This window comes from Pteropus medius, unplaced genomic scaffold (genome assembly GCF_902729225.1).
Source record: "Pteropus medius unplaced genomic scaffold, Ma_sr-lr_union100, whole genome shotgun sequence".
Classification (NCBI taxonomy): Eukaryota; Metazoa; Chordata; class Mammalia; order Chiroptera; family Pteropodidae; genus Pteropus; species Pteropus medius.
This window is the reverse complement of record NW_024342730.1, coordinates 85931-103584: the sequence shown is the minus strand read 5'-3', so window position 1 is coordinate 103584 and position 17654 is coordinate 85931. Positions and strand designations below refer to the sequence as shown.

The window sequence follows — 17654 nt, the reverse complement described above, 5'->3', positions numbered from 1 at the left end:
GACTGAGTGTTTTCCTTGATCTCTACAGAGCATGACTCACTTAAGTCCGTTTCCTGGAACACACTTTACAGAGGATTGAGAGAGGGCTGACAATGGTGGCTCTCTTAGCTTAATCCAGTTCTTAGTTGTAGTTGACATATTATGGTCGTTTTTGTGGCTCTTTGATTAGTGTTTGCTTTCTCCGTCTTGGGCTAAGATCATCACTAGAATGAGAATGTTATTTCTCTTTTAACTCACTATTATATCCCCAGTTCTAGCACAGTGCCTACCTTGTAGCCTTTCCTTAATGTGTTTTTTTTTTTATTGGAGAGAGTTTGTGCGTGTGTGTGTGTGTGAGAGAGAGAGAGAGAGAAAGAGAGAGAATGAGAGAGAGCCAGACAGACATGGGGGATGGGGAACAAGAGCACATTGCAAAGAAATGGGGCAATGTTTTCTGAGAGTGGAGTACGTAGAGCCTGTGTATTGTGTTCTTTTCTACCTTCTCAAATTAGATTTATCACCATAAATTTCTTTATCTTATCAAAAATGATCTCCATGTTTTTCCCTTATACGCATAAAAAATTGTTTCTGGGGAAATGTTAAATGTCTCACAGCCATTCAAGTACTATATTTAGTACATGTTTCTTTTCTATTATTTGGTTATCTTGAAAATGTACCAGCATTACTATCTTACATTAAAGAGGCACTAAATAAAAATTTGTTCTTTGAAGCATTGAGACTATAAGTTTTAAGGGGCAAAAGCCACATTTTCATAGTTCTGTTACTCTGGCATCCAGGTCAATGGTCTTGTAGTGATGGGATGGCAGTGACCATGGGGCCAGGCCACAGCCGACATGGGAATGCAGTTTCACTTTAAGCCCTTTGAATTAATCCCCAGAAGGTGAAAATTTCTCTAAAGGAGGTTTTTGTTTTTGTTTTTGTTTTTATTTACATTATAATTTTGTCCTGAGAAAATACCAAATTACAATAAATTATAAATACTTATAAATATCTTTTTTAAAAAGTTTCTGTGAATAAAGATCACGTGCATCATGTTACTGAAGAGAAAATAAAACATCATTTTATGCCACAGAAAATTGCTGGAACCCCTTTAAAATAATACTGACTAAAGACTGTGAGTTCATTTAATATTCATCATAATATACTTTGTGTACATATTTTTAGTATTTGCCATCTTGATTAATAAGCATCTGATCACTCTTAAAAATTGTTTCACAAAGTTTTTGGAATTTCTCCACAAAGCAAAGCAAAACAAAACAAAATGATACAACTCAAATATGTTTAAGGAATATTATAACACATCTGTCCATCATGTATATCATAGTCTCTGACAATCCAGCCTAAAAATATAAAACACTAATTTTTGCTTTGCTTTACCCAAAGTTTTCCACACTCTTTTGACAAAGCAGTATTCTTTAACACCCACTTATAAAATTATGGTACATCATCATTAAATTACTGTGACCTTTTAACTGAAAGATGATTATAAAATGGAAGAATCACAGCAGGATAAAAAAAAAGTAAATGAAAATATAAGAATGTTTACTTTTTGGATTGTAGACTGTTTCAATTGTTATTTTAAAATGAGCAAGTCTACCCTGCTTTCATGTAATAATAATTCTACTTTTAAGCCATTTCTGATAAGACATTTATTATCATAAAACAATGTAGTGAAAGTTTGTTACGCTGGGGGTAAGACATTAGGAGTTTACAGCCCCTCAGAGTGGAGGAGGTGTTTTTAAATTATTTGATTCTATGATATGAGTCAAATCTTGGAGCAGCAACCTCTGTGCCTTACCAAATCTCAGGGTCTTTGCTTCTTAATATGTATCAGTTACCAGCTGTCATTGCTTAGTTTTTATGTCACCATGACCTCTAGTCAAGTCTCTTCAACAGACTCAGTTTACTTAAAAACTAGGTTAGACCACTATGATGGCAGAATTATGTCCCCTTCCAGCTTTCATATGTTGAAGTCCTAATTCTCAGGACCAGAGAATGTGACCGTATCTGGAATAGGACCTTGAAAAAGTATTAAGGTAAAATGAGTTTGTATAGAAACGCTCTAATCCAATGACTGGTGTTCTAATAAGAGGAGGATATTAGGACACAGATGTGCACAGACTGAGGGGCAACCACATGAGGACACAACGAGAAGGTGGCCATGTGCAAGCCAAAGACAGAGGTCTCAAAGAAACTAAACCCGCTGGTACCTTGATCTTGGACGTCTAGCCTCCAGAGCTATGGGAAAATGTATGTCTGTTGTTAAGCCACCCAGTCTGTGGTATTTTGTTATGGCAGCCCTGACAAACCAATATGATAACCACTCCTGTGGGGAAAAAAATCATGTGTTTTGTTATTCAAGTAGGATGACTTAAACACTGATTACTTCTACCTTGAGGTAATAAAAGGCAGTGATAAAGAGGACTATAGAGTGCCTGAACCGCGTCTTGTGAAACAAAACTAGTTAATAAACACCTGTCAGCTGTGCATGATGCTGTGCCGTCCATCTGACAGCAAGCGGGCAAGAGAGGAAGGGAGCACCTGCCTTCAGACAAGCAGCTTCCTGGCTTGTCCTGAGTCTGACAGTGAGGACAACAGCTTGGGGGCCAGGACGGCAACAGCCACACAAGGCCTGGAGAGACCACAACAAAGTTGTGAAAGAATATTCTGTGCCATGCCCAGAAGCATCATTTCCTCCCATCACTGTTCTTGTGTGAAAAATTCTTCCCAATACATATTTCTGTCCCAAAATGTAGTGTTGGATGCTTTCCCTACTAGAAAAGTAGTAGGGAATTTGTTTTACTAGCATCTCCGTTGTATAAACTTTCGTGGTTGCAAAGGCACTGAGAAGAATGCATCTTTCCCACACCACTGTCCCTCAAAATGTCATCTGATCCACAAATATCAAGGAACTCACCACCCAGGTAAACAGGTGCTTGAATGTGATTTAACACTCTGCATCTTCTCCATGGTCTCCCTGTGCAATCAGGTCACCTCACAGCATTAAAGCATCTCTGTGAGAAGCCCTGAAGGCGTTGGCTATTATCAATTTTGGCAACACTCTCTCCTGCTGGTTTCTCTGAGGTACCTAGAACCATCATCTCCACGCACAACTGTTCTAACAATGATTGAAACTTCTTTGAAACTTCATTTCAATGATTTGGCTTTTAATTCTCAATTTGTTTCTGTTCCTAAGCTCATAGGGCTTTTTAACCATTTCATGAATAACACCTTTAAGAAAGTAAGGTGACCCTCAGATCTAACATGCTAAGTTTTAACCTGGTCAGTCCTTAAGGCTGATGTTTTCCAAGAGACGAAACTTGTTTGTTGTGAAATAATAGAGGTTTGATATAAAAATAAGTATACAAAGTAAACCAACAAAAAATTGGTACCTTCACAGCTTAATTCTTAACATATTTTCTCATGTATATAAGAGATGAAAATTGGCAAATATTTAAGTACCAATATTTAAAAAACAACTGAGCTTAAATCTCTAGATTTACAGATTTTATCAAACAAGAAAATAAGATTTCATAAAATTTATTTCATAAAATGCACTTGTATAAAATTTTAAATCTAAGCATCAAATGACTTGCTCAAGTAACACACCTAGTAGATGGTATCCTGGGCCTACATTCTACAAAATAAATTTATTGACACTGTCAGTTGGTATAAAAAGTGCTACTAGTATAAAGTTGAGGTGGCAATAGAAGGGCAGTGATCTTCCTCCTGAAGTTTAAGAGTGATACCTGACCTGAGAGATGGTTGAATTGAGGTGGTTGTTGGATACAAATGGTAGAGATTGTGAAATCACAGGGAGCAGATGGTGTCAATTCCAGCTTCTGGACTCAGAAAGAGGAAGAACTGCAGATATTATTACTACAGTGAATGAGGGTGAGAAATTCTAATATCAGCTGCATTTCCAGATCCAGGGGCGAGCTAACATGCCTAGAACCAGAGAGCTGTGTCACCCATATTTCTTCCAGTAGAATTTATCATCTTCTAAAAAGCTCATCTTTTGTGCCTGGCGTACATTATTTTACAGCTTTTTGGAAGTTCCATCGGCACCACTTGCATGTCTGTGAGAGGATGTGGCTGTGGAGAGCACGGAGTGTGTGTCCCTGGGGAAGCGGCTCCTGGTCACTATAATTCATGGGCACCGGGCAGCAGCAGGCTGAGGGGCAGTGGCAGACCCGAGTAGGGAAGATGACTTGTGCCCCTTTGAGAAACGCGACAATCCAAGTGGCCAGGGACACAATCATAAAGACTGATCCTGCTCCAGGAATAATCATGAATCTTCCCAACCTCAAAGATGTGGCCACAGCTGTGGATCCCCTGGGTCATTCTGGACCTGGGTGTTCCCTAATGTTCCTTTGGCATGAGCACCTCAGAAAGTGCAGCTGTACGTATCTGGGACACTTCCCCAAGTGTCTTCCTGTGAACATTTGTTATAAAGTGTATGAAACTGAAAATAATATTGTAACCTTTCAAGGGGAGTCACTCTTAAAGTTAACACTGCGGACCGATTACTCTGGGAAAAGGTCTGTACCCCCTGGAGTGTTAAGAAGTCATCACATAATAGCCTCCCTCCACATTGCGTTCTACAGTGCCTGGTTTATTGCAATCAGTGTGAGACCTGTTTTAAACAAAACCTATTTTAGATCCAAGTTTGTAATATATCCAAAATATCATGTAGAGAGGCTTTTATCTGTAGATTATAGATCATTGTTTAATCAATGACCTCATAAGGGAATAGAGTAGAAAAATGGATAGTTATACATTTTTTAATTATGGAGAATAGAAAAAGTGAATATCTTGTTGAAATAAATAGGTCAGAACAGTCCTCGTGTCAGCCCTGCTCCTCTTAGAGAAAGGACTGTGATGCTATCATCCCTAAGGATGAGTTGAGAGACTTAACCAATGATACATGTTTGACAGGTGTCATGAAAACAGATTTACCGAGGCAGGGACAACAGGGTGGTTATGAGCAGTGTGAAATGAGTGGTCTTATCAAAGTGCACACGTTGGAAAGTCCTGGATATATAAGAAGTGAGGCCTTTCATTACTATCATAATACAAATGTTGGTTAAATGTACAGTCTTCAGAAGTTAAAATGGCCTTTCTCATTAACTTTGTTAGGCTGTATGTATCTCAAGCATAGACTTAGAGATATATTTTGTAATATTTCAAAATCATTTTAAACAATGTCTTTTTTAGCTCTTCAATGAATACAAAAAGGATCCAGACTGTCTCCTGACTCTCAGAAAATGTGCATTTCATAGAATTACTCAAAAATAACCTGTCTTGAAGTATGTTAGCTGAACATTAGGACAGTGTCATATCCTAGAAATGTGTAATCTCATCATCTGAGGGATTACTACATTTTAAGAAAAATAATATTACGTATGATTTTGTCAGATGATATAATAGGAATGTTGCTAGGAATTTGACTTATTTGTAAAAAATCCTCACATTTGTTACTTGTTAAAAAATAAAACAAACTCCACAATCAAACTGTATGTGCAAAATGTGGTAGTTACCAAGCCCTCTGGGAAGTGAGTAAACATTCAGATGCCTCTTTCCTGGTTTATTTCATTCCTAGAATCCATTTGTTGCACATCGACATTATGTTTCCAAAGTAAACAAATAAGCCATCTCAAGTTCAGGTGTAGCCCCCAACAACAACAACAAAAAATATGCGACAGTCATACAATTTGGCTCTGCGATCACTAAAACCGAATAAGATTTTCTGTCATTGGAGGATGACAGTGTTTTAGTCGTGTTTAAAATTTACGATTCTCAAGCTACTGAAAACCTGCAGAATAATTAATTTTGCAAATCTACATGTGGAATTTGTAATTTTTTTGTTGAAGCAATGACATTACAAAAGAACAAAAATTCCCAAGCATTTCTCCAAGTAGAGAACCCCATTTAGTATGATGGTGACCTGACAATGTCAGAGTGTCTCGAGGATCTCAAGGAGACACAAGTAATACCTCTCTTTGCTGTCAGTTGTCTGAGTTGCACATTCACTAAGAAGGAATTGTCAGTGGGTGGTGCTCAGGTGGTTTCCGTGAGGCCACATGTGCTGTCTGTGTGTTGTTTCTGGGTCAGTCTATGTGGGAGGTCTCTGTGGGATGTCTCTGTGACATCTCTGTGGGGGTCTTATTATGAGATCTCTGTGGGAAAACAAGAGGTCTCTGGAAGGTGTCTGTGAGAGGTGTCTATTGGGAGGTACCTTTGTGAGGTCTCTGTGTTGTATGTCTCTGTATGTGTCTGTGACATGTCTGTTGTGAGGCATCTCTGTGAGACCTCAGTGTGAAGAGTTCTCTTTTGGGAGGTGTCCGGGAGGTAGGTCTCTGTGTGAGAAGTCTCTGTTAGGAGGTGTCTGTGTGTGCCATCTCTGTGTGAGAGGTCCCTGTGTGGGTTTCTCTATAGCTGGCCTTACTGTGCCTTATGAAAGACTGAGCAACCACTGATGAGCAGCGGGACTCGCCCCTTCCTGCTGCTGCTTCCGTCAGCATCCCAGTCACTCTGGTACTTTGCTGACAGGAGCATGGCGTGCATGTCCGGCTCCCCCCACACTCAGAATTCACCATTCGGTGCCTGAGACGACCCATGAGCACAGCCAAGCTCGAGGTCCCAGCTGTGAGACACCCTCTCCCAAGCACCTGCGGACCTGGGGCACTTCCTGCCCTGGGTCCCACCCTTCCATAGGTGCAGGCTGCACTGCTGTGCGCAGCCCGGTGGCTGCTCAGGATTGGGTCCCAGAGGCAGGACCTAGCTCCAGGAAGATCCCGCGGCATGAGAACACCTATGCCCCTGCACCCCTCAACGCTGGTTTTGGTCCCGCACATTGGGGTTCTGACAGGCATTCCTGCTGTCATCAGATCAGGGTTGTCCTGGAACAAGACTTTCCACCACTGGAAGGACCCCCCTGAGCTGGAACCCCTGTGTGCCAAATGTGGCACAAAGTGCAGAATCACTCTAGAGAGATTGCTCCTGGTCTCCCTTTTTTTCTGTGTGGCTTGGGGCCAGAGAGGAAGCAATCTGCACAAGGAGCAGACCACGCAGGGACCAATCCTGGAGTGCACTATCCATTCTGGACAGGTCACTTCCGCCGTCCCGTGTGACAAATCTTGTGTGGTGTCTTTGTCTCCTGCAGGGCTCTGGGATAAGCAAGGCTAGAATCACATAAGAATTACTACATGATGGCAGGCCAGTCTCTCAGCCTTTTAAGTCCCCAACTCTCCCCTGGAGCAGACCTTGGGCCATGTGTTTATGTAAAGGTCACCAGACTGGGAGTGACACTGAGTTCTCTAGTCCTGGCTTTTCCACCTGTTGTTAAGTCATCTTTTCTAGAATTCAGGAGGCAAGGATGTGCAAGCTTAGAAACTGTATTGTGGAGACAATTAACCATTCCTGACTTGCTTTAATTCTGCAGATTTGGCCCTAGAGGTGGCTTTTTTATATCTGTGATCTCAGAGCTGAAGAAGGTGGAGACAGGTTGGGACCCTTTCCCCTTCCCTCCTCCCACACCTATAGATGATGGTGGGACATCAGAGCTTCTCAGTCGCTGCATATTTATGGACACTCTGTGTCACTTTGCCTCCTTTCTTGGATCCAACCTTTTCAGTTCTTCACCCACATCCCACCCAAGTTTCACAGTATCGACTATCAGATAGTTACCCACACATAGTCACACCCTGTTCCATTCATCCAGAATTCCTCCCCTGGGGTTAATAGAGGAAAAGGCAGGTCACCAGTGACCATGACCATTCATTCATTTGTGGCAGGAGTGAACACAGCCCTCATCATCATCCTCCCTGAGGCTCACACCTACGCACACACAAAGCAGGAAGTGCCATCTGTCTGGTCTCTACATGTGGGAAAGGCAGAGGTGGGGGAGGGCGAGCTGTACATTTTATTCAGGCTAAGCTGAGAGGGGTTCACAAGGCCATCCCCATCGCAGCCTTCATTAGGTGAAAAGGGATCTTAAGGAGTCTTTAGGGCCCAAGAGATCCAGGGGCAAGATTTCTCTTGCTTCTGAACTCAGGGCCCAGCAGCTCCCCACCCCAAAACTTCCTGACAATTCTTGGAGCCTGAGTGGGAATGACCAACCCTGTGAGGCCCCTGTAAACCTATTTCCTACAGCTGCACAATTTCAAAGCTGAGTGGAAGCAGGAGAAAGATGAGTTGAACCAGATCCTCGAGTGGAGTTTTTATGTTTTTTTCATCTTGTTTTAGAGTAGTTTTTGTTGTTTGAGTAATGAAAGTATTGTGAAAATATCAGGGGCAATGAAGGGACTTGGGGTAAGGAGTAAGCTCGCAATTCCACGATCAGCCTCCCTCCATGCCCCTTTCTTCTCGAGGCCAAAGCACACACCTAGCAAGCACAAGGAAAAGTCACTACACCACCCTTTTATGAGAAAAAAACATATATTGGGGAAAAGTAAATATTTTGAATGTACTAATGAGAAAACGCTTCTCTACATGGACTGATTTTTTTTTTCTTGGAGACATATTTGCCTACTAGAAAAGCTAGTGAAGCATGGACCATGCAAGACACCTTCTTGAAAAAGACAATAATGCCTTGGGCAATGTGGTTAGTGGCCTGGCGTGCCTCGCATCTTTGGCCTATACTGGCAGGCACTCGCTAGAGACAGTGTCTTCTTGTGGGGTAGAGATGGGAGGCAACTCAGTTCCAGCTGCTCATCATCGAATCTGACACTTTTCAGGGACTGCCCCGTCTGACGTGCCTTTCCCTGATGGACAATTCTGGTCCTAGGAGTCAGCCTGCTGACTGCAGGCCATGTAACTCATCATTCTCGCTTGCTCTGTGTAGAAAAGAAGGCTGTAGTAGCAGAAATACCCACATACTGGGCCTTGAAGTTCCCGTTTGTGCTCCTTTAACTTTGTGGCATGAAGTCCATGGTGAATGGCCATTTTCTTCTCTAGAATCTGTCCCACAGCTGTCATGAGCTCCTGAGCCTCCACATTCTCGCTGTCCATAATTGATCTGCTTTTGACTGGCCATTGGCTCTGGGCAGTGGCTGATCTGGGCTTGCACTTTTCAGAGCATCCTGACCTTTAAGTTTTTTACGGGGGAAAATCCACTGGACAAAAGCCTCATCCTTTTTTTCTGAAGAAGTTTTTTTAAAACACCCTGTTCCTTCTCTGTTATCATATGGAGGTATTTCCTCCCAACAGAGTCTACAGTTTCCGCAGCCTGGACAGAGGGACTCATACCCTTGTCTTGAGAGGTCCCCTATTTCTCAAGCTTTTCTGCATTCTCTCCTGGGTCAGGCCTCCTGAGGTCCTGTCTCTCATAAGTAGGGACAATCATCTTGTTCTGATTCTTCCAAAAGTCTTGATATGTTTTGGTCCTGGGCTCTTGCTACCATGGACTGCTGCTTGGGCAACATAGCACCTGGGAAACTAGCACTCTCTGGGGATGGCACTGAGGCACCTGAGACGCCAAGTTGTCAGCAGCAAGGGGCTTGTGTACGGGACAGTCTTATGGCAGATTCTCTGACTGTACCTTTACGTTGGACTTAAACTCACTAACCACCTCTGCGTTAAGGCATAGCTCTTCTAGATCTTGGAAAACAGTCATTTTAAGGTATAGGGGACTTATACTAGTCCCTGGAGCCTCTAAACTACTCAAATGTGCATTTGTGTTTGGGGACTTTGTCAGCACTTTGGTTCCCAAGATGTCTCTAGACTCTGGTTGAAAAGCAGGGGACAGTGTAGCCTCCCCTGCCTCCCTGGCTTCCTTGGCCCTCAAAGATTGGGGTCCTATGTTCATCTCTGGCACTGTTACCTGATGGCTGGGGTCTTGTGAGGCATGTAGACCACTCTTCCCTCCTGGCTCATTCCTGGACATTGTTGAACCTGGACTGGGCTCTGTGCTGTCCTTCATGGCCCACTCCACAGTCCCACTCTGCCAGGTGAGTGTGACGGCCTGAGGTGGCGACCTGCCCTCCTGTCTAGCCAGAGAGGCCTTTGTGGTCCCATGGTCATCACCAAGTGGGATCTGTCCCAGAGCCCTCTGGATTTCCTCACACACAGGTAAGGGGGCCAGGAGAGGCCTCTCCAGGGTGGGAACTGACTCCTCTCCTATCGCTTTCTCTCCTAGATGGAGCTGAGGAGTCTTTCCAAGGACCTCATCAAACTGGATTATTGAGTGGTCTCCAGGGACACAAGGAGCTGTCCTGACAGGTGTGGGAGCAGGACCATTCCTGCTGTCATCAGATCAGGGTTGTTCTAGAACAGGACTCTCCACCACTGCAAGGACACCCGAGCTGGGCCCCCTGTGTGCCAAGTGTGGCACAAAGTGCAGAATCACTCTAGAAAGATTGTTCCTGGTCTCCCTTTTTTCTGTGTGGTTTGGGGCCAGAGAGGAGGCAAGCGACACTAGGAGCAGGCCACGCCGAGGACCAATCCTGGACTGCACCACCCATTCTGGACAGGTCACTTCTGCGCTCCCGTGTGATAAATCCTGTGTGGTGTCTTCGTCTCCTGCAGGGCTCTGGGATAAGCAAGGCTAGAATCACATAAGAATTATTACGTGATGGCAGGCCAGTCTCTCATCCTTTTAAGTCCCCAACTCTCCCCTGGAGCAGACCTTGGGCCATGTGTTTATGTAAAGGTCACCAGACTGGGAGTGACACTGAGTTCTCTAGTCCTGGCTTTTCCACCTGTTGTTAAGTCATCTTTTCTAGAATTCAGGAGGCAAGGATGTGCAAGCTTAGAAAGTGTATTGTGGAGACAATTAACCATTCCTGACTTGCTTTAATTCTGCAGATTTGGCCCTAGAGGTGGCTTCTTTATATCTGTGATCTCAGAGCTGAAGAAGGTGGAGACAGAGGTTGGGGCCCTTTCCCCTTCCCTCCTCCCATACCTGTAGATGATGATGGGACATCAGGGCTTCTCGGTCGCTGCATATTTATGGACACTCTGTGTCACTTTGCCTCCTTTCTTGGATCCAACCTTTTCAATTCTTCACCCACATCCCACCCAAATTTCACGGTATCCGACTGTCAGATAGTTACCCACATACAGTCACACCCTGTTCCATTCATCCAGAATTCCTCCCCTGGGGTTAATAGAGGGAAAGGCAGGTCACCAGTGACCATGACCATTCATTCATTTGTGGCAGGAGTGAACACAGCCCTCATCATCATCCTCCCTGAGGCTCACACCTACGCACACGCAAAGCAGGAAGTGCCATCTGTCTGGTCTCTACATGTGGGAAAGGCAGAGGTGGGAGGAGGGCGAGCTGTACATTTTATTCAGGCTAAGCTGAGAGGGGTTCACAAGGCCATCCCCATCGCAGCCTTCATTAGGTGAGAAGGGACCTTAAGGAGTCTTTAGGGCCCAAGAGATCCAGGGGCAAGATTTCTCTTGCTTCTGAACTCAGGGCCCCAGCAACTCCCCACTCCAAAACTTCCTGACAATTCTTGGAGCCTGAGTGGGAATGACCAACCCTGTGAGGCCCCTGTAAACCTATTTCCTACAGCTGCACGATTTCAAAGCTGAGTGGAAGCAGGAGAAAGATGAGTTGAACCAGATCCTTGAGTGGAGTTTTTATGGGTTTTTTTCATCTTGTTTTAGAGTAGTTTTTGTTGTTTGAGTAATGAAAGTATTGTGAAAATATCAGGGGCAATGAAGGGACTTGGGATAAGGAGTAAGCTCGCAATGCCACGATCAGCCTCCCTCCATGCCCCTTTTTTCTCGAGGCCAAAGCACACACCTAGCAAGCAGAAGAAGTCACTACACCACCCTTTTATGAGAAAAAAAAAAAACATATATTGGGGAAAAGTAAATATTTTGAATATGCTAATGAGAAAAACGTTTTTCTATATGGACTAATTTTTTTTTTCTTGGAGACATATTTGCCTACTAGAAAAGGCTAGTGAAGCATGGACCAGGCAAGACCCTTCCTCGAAAAAGATAATGCCATGGGCAGTGTGGTTGGTGGCCTGGCGTGCACGGCATCCTTGGCCTATACTGGCAGGCACTGACTGGAGACAGTGTTTTCTTGGGGGCCAGGGATGGGTTGCGACTCACTTCCAGCTGCTCATCATCGAATCTGACACTTTTCAAGGACTTCCCAGGTCTGACTTGCTTTTCCCTGATAGAACAATTTTGGTCTTTGGAGTCAGCCTGCTGACTGTGAGGGGTGTAATTCATCATTCTCGCTTGCTCTGTGGAGTAAGGAAGGCAGCAGACACACACACATACTGGGGCTGGGTGTTCCCGTTTGTGCTCCTTTAACTTCGTGGCATGAAGTCCATGGTGAATGGCCATTTTCTTCTCTAGAATCTGTCCCACAGCTGTCATGAGCTCCTGAGCCTCCACATTCTCGCTGTCCAGAATTGATCTGCTTTTGACTGACTGTTGGCTCTGGGCAGTGGCTGATTTGGGCTTGCACTTTTGCAAAGCATCTTGACCTTGGAATTTTTTATGGGGGAAAATCCACTGGACAAAGTGCCTCATCTTTTTTTGAAGCTTTGTAAAACACTTTGTTTTTTCTCTGGCAGCAGCTGGAGGTGTTTCTTCCCTACAGTTTTTCTGGCTTGGGCAGAGGAACTCATACTCCTGTCTTGACAGGTCCCCAATTTCTCGAGCTTTTCTGCATGCTCTCCTGGGTTGGGCCACCTGCAGTCCTCTCTCTCATAAGTAGGGACAAACATCTCGCTCTGATTCTTCCAAAAGCCTTGATATCTTTTGGTCCTGGGCTCCTGCTGCTCTGGACTGCTGCTTGAGGCTGCCTTGAGGCCACACAGCATCTGGAAAACTAGCTTGTTTCCATTGGGCACTCCCTGGGGATGGCACTGAGGCACCTGAGAGGCCAAGTTGTCAGTAGCAAGGGGCTTGTGTCTGGGACAGTCGTGTGGCAGGTTCTCTGACTGTACCTTTACGTTGGACTTAAACTCACTAACCATCTCTGTGTTAAGGCGTGGCTCTCCTGGATCTTGGAGAACAGTCATTCTAGGGTATAGGGGACTTTTACTGGTCCCTGGAGCCTCTAAACTACCCAAATGTGCATTTTTGTTTTGGGACTTTGTCAGCACATTGGTTCCCAAGATGTCTCTAGACTCTGGTTGAAAAGCAGGGGACAATGTGGCCTTCCCTGCCTCCCTGGCTTCCTTGGCCCTCAAAGATTGGGGTCCTATGTTCATCTCTGGCACTGTTACCTGATGGCTGGGGTCTCGTGAGGCATGTAGACCACTCTTCCCTCCTGGCTCGTTCCTGGACATTGTTGAACCTGGACTGGGCTCTGTGCTGTCCTTCATGGCCCACTCCACAGTCCCACTCTGCCAGGTGAGTGTGACGGCCTGAGGTGGCGGCCTGCCCTCCTGTCTAGCCAGAGAGGCCTTTGTGGTCCCATGGTCATCACCAAGTGGGATCTGTCCCAGAGCCCTCTGGATTTCCTCACACACAGGTAAGGGGGCCAGGAGAGGCCTCTCCAGGGTGGGAACTGACTCCTCTCCTATCGCTTTCTCTCCCAGATGGGGCTGAGGAAGTTTTCCAAGGACCTCAGCAAGCTGGACTATCGAGTGGTCTCCAGGGACACAGGGAGCTGAGGGAGGAAAGGCAAACTGCAGAGTGGGTGAGGGTTGAACCTTTTTCAAGATTTTAATGGACTTGAGCTTGAGGGGCAGGCCCCACATGTGCCTCACCCAAAACTTTGTCATATGTGCTTCCAGCATCTTTTGAGTGTTTGTGTCGAGGAAGGAAACCCTGTGGGAGGTGTTCACCCAGGGTTCCCAACCCTTTAAGATTCCCAAATTCCTGGTTTCCATGTGAGCGTTGGACTTGGGAGAAGCATGGTTGACAGCAAGCCAGGATCGACGCACACTCACGGGGATTAAACCCTCGCTGGTTTGCCCCCAATTCCTGCCTAAATGGCCTTTTGGGATGTTTTCTAGATTTTTGTCTAAGCTCCTCGGCAAACCACTTGTCAAGTCCTTTCTTAAAAGCATCCAGTCATTTTCTGACCCTTCAGAGTCTACTTCCTGAAATGCCACTATAGGCCTTTCGGAGGACCTGGAGAGGTTTTTAGGGACCTTGCTCATGTCTTGCTTTAGCTGGAACCCCACCTTCTGCGGATCCTTGCTGCTTTCACCTGTGAAGGAAGAGGGCCGTGAGGCCCCATGCTTGTCCTTTACCGGACATTTCCCTGGTAATTCGCCCTGAAGCTGCCTTAGTTCCAGAGACTCTTGTATCTTGCGAGGTTTTTTGATAAGCCATTTTTTGCGGTTTTGGATAAGCCATTTTTGGAGGTGTTGCTCCAGTTGCTTCCGGAGCTCTGGACTGATTGGAAAATTCTCGGGAAGGATGGAGCCCACCCAGCTGTCCTCGGGAAGGTTGGGAGTGAAGATATTAAAGACTTCCTGAGATCTTTCGATCACAGACGGCGGAGCCCACCCACTTTCTAGTTGCTTCGGCAACAAGGGCCATTCTGTATTTTGAATCTCAATTGAGGTGAGAGATTTTAGCTCATTCCGGGCTGTCGGGCAAGACACACCACAGGCTCTAATCTGGGATGGAGAAGAAGGTCGTAGGATTTGTACAGGAGATTGGAGATGGGCCTGGGCCTGAGTCAGAGGTGGGGCCTGTAATTGCAGCATCCTTGGAATCAAGGCTTGAGGTTGGAACTCCAGCTGGGGCAGGGGCTGGGAATGGGAAAGCAGTGGAGGTAGTTTAGCCTGCAGATGAATCGGGCAGGCATTTGAGATTCCATTGAATAAGAATGAGGGAGACTGTAGTGTGGAAGAATTCTCAGAGATCCAGGCAGTAGCCACCGGGGATTCGCTGTGCAGAGAGGGGAGACCCCAAAAAAGCTGGTTGTATTTTTGCTGTAGATGGTCCCCCAAGACCTTAGGATATGAGAGCTGCTGAGGACTAGGCAGTTGCTCTGGCTTATCTTTCGCGGTCCAGAAGGGTTGGGGGATTGTGGTGTCCTGCTCAGCACCTAGTGATGGCAACATTTTCCCCAAAGAATTCAGGTGGTAGTCTGGGCTCATTTGTTTTGGATATAATCTGTCTTTGTCTTTTTCCTTCGAAATCTTTATCTTGATTCTCTCTGTGACTTGTATCTCCAGGAGATTCTGGTCATCGGATTCGAGTAAGGAGGGGCTAACAGCCTCTACCATTCTGTCTGTGGAGTCTCTCCTGAGCAAGGCCTCTTGTGAGTGGTGGGACAGGTGCTCTTGTTGGGATTTGCACTGTGATGAGTTTGAGAGGCACAAGGCTTTGGCAGCTGCCTGCCACTGAGACGGGGTTAAAATGGAACAGCTTGAGTAGTCAAGGCCTGAGATGGCTGGGACTGCGACAGGAGAAGCTGACAAAGGTGTGTGTGGAGATGAGCTTTGTGGGATGGTCCTGAGTGGGAGTGCCATCAAGTCACACTGAGGAGGTGTCATAGTGGAGTCTGACAGTGGTGGTGCAGAGGAGGCTGTTGGAGGTGGAAAGTGGGCCTCCGAATCATGGAGGCATGAGGTAGAAGGGGAAAGTGCAAGTGGCTGTGGTGAAAGGTCGTCCAGCGGAAAGAAAGGCTCTGGTGGCTGAGAGCCACTCAGGGATGAATGTGAATGAATAGAAATTGAATAAGTAGTAGGACTTTGTGACAGGGCAGAGGCCAGAGGTAGCAGGCGTTCAGTCAGAGGAGCTGGGGAAGCCAACGGGGACATGATGGAAGCAGCATCTTCCACAGGCTCCGCACAGGGCTTGTGGGCTCCCTCAGGAACTGCTTTGCATGCCTCACCAGTGACTTCTTGACCTGAGCTCTGACAAAAGCTGCCTTTGTCAGGGAGCCTTCCCAGGTGGCTGCAGGACACGGAGGCACAAGCTGCAGCCAGGGGCATGTGAAGCCAAGAGGTCCTGCAGGGTGGGCACCTGGTACCTAGGGTCCTCCTCATCCCTGACATATATTCCACAGTGCTCCTGCTGTCTGTCACCCCAGGGTGTAGCTATATCCTGACCCCATTGCTCTCCCTTCCATGTCAGTTCAAGGTGTCCAGCAGCCCAGAGGGTGGCGGACCCGAGAGAAGGGGAAGATTCTTTACCTTTGCAGAAGAGAAATCAGGCCCCAAGTCTCTTCCTGTTCTTGCAGACAATCTCTGCAAACTGGAAATCAAGGGACTGGGTCACGTAGTGAAGTCAGAGCCTGGGGGTCTTACAGGAGGCTAGGGTAATGGCCCTTTAGGGGAGCCACCTTGAAGGGAGGTCTCTGGAGCCCAAGCATTCAAGTCAAGGACAATAATTCCTGACAGTGATGGCAAGGCTCAAGAAAGGTAGAACTTTGTCATTTACAAAATGCTTCCACATCCATTACCCACTGCAGACCACACAACTGCCCCGTGGGGGAGGAAATTCAGGGGACATCTCACAGAGATTTCTTCTGGGATTACTAACGAACTACCTATGAAAGGAAAACACCCTATGCAATAAACCCAACCATTTGTTCCCTATGGCCAGACCATGGAGAACCTATAGAACAAAGACTGAGATTACTGGCAGGCTTTTAATGCTGTGTAGCTATACCATCAGAGGAAAATAGGTAAACAAAGTCTTTAAAAATTCGTGGAAACTAAGAATCACATAATGTAGTGACCTCACCTTTAGAAACAATAGGTTAAGGATAAGACATGGTACGTGCTAACCGCCATGTCTCACTTCTAGTTAGTTATCTGCTAAAAATTTATTAACTAAAGGGATTTACTGGCCGGATCACTGCCTATAGGTACAAAATATTTTAACAATGACGCATTCTGCTTCTGTACCCCTGCTTGCTTACCCACCTCTTAGTTATCAGTTAATGAATGGAGGAGATATAGTCTTTTGTGTAAAGATTAAGGATGTGGGGGATGGGATCGAGGGCTTAAAACCTTTGTGCCCCTGCGTCTCGGGGCTGCTCCTTTGCAAGGACAGCCGCCGGCTAATAAACTGTCTCTTGGACTAGAGCACTCGAGTTGGGCCTGGTTATTTCGGTCACAACAATATAAACTGAATTCCTCAAACACCCGGGGTCTCCCTCATTCTCTTTCTCAGAGAAGGACCACACTCTATGGAGCATTATTCCTTCTCTAATAAATTTCCTTTTGCCTCTAACTCTGGCTTGAACTTTTATTCTTTTCTGTGTGCAGTCAAAGACCCTCTCTCTCTCACTGTAGGTCTTGAGTCTCCACTCAGGTTGATTCGCCCCATCCTGTATATTTTTCCAGGCTAACGATGAAGAGACAAAAGGACATAAACTCGATCCACCCAAGTACACCATGGCTCCCTTATTTTTTTAGAGGGTGCCTGGGAATCAGTCCCAAGCCGTGTAGATCAAGTCGCCTTGGGCATGGTTGATGCCATTCTTGATATTTAGTAGAGGCCAGACCTCTGAGCACAAGTTCATCGGTCCTGTCTATCTTTCCTACTCCTCTTTCTCTAACTTCTCTCAAACTCAGTGCCTCCCATTGGAATTGCAAACACCGGCTGAGGTATGACTTCACCCAGACTCCAAATTAAGACTGCTCAGCCACTTTCGGTCAGATGAGTCTTGGCGAGCGTTCTGTCCCTTCCTTTCAGCTTCTTGCTTTCATTTCCTCTGGGGGCTTGCTACTGGGAAGCAGTGGGCTACAAAAGTTCTCCCGGGC

At 45.8% G+C, this 17654-nt stretch overlaps 2 pseudogenes; both read right to left on the bottom strand.

Moving 5' to 3' along the window:
- Positions 1 to 3524: 3524 nt before the first annotated feature.
- Positions 3525 to 10255, bottom strand: LOC120605969 (spermatogenesis-associated protein 31A6-like; annotated as a pseudogene).
- On the bottom strand, positions 8421 to 16118 carry LOC120605966 (spermatogenesis-associated protein 31A6-like; annotated as a pseudogene).
- Positions 16119 to 17654: the final 1536 nt, after the last annotated feature.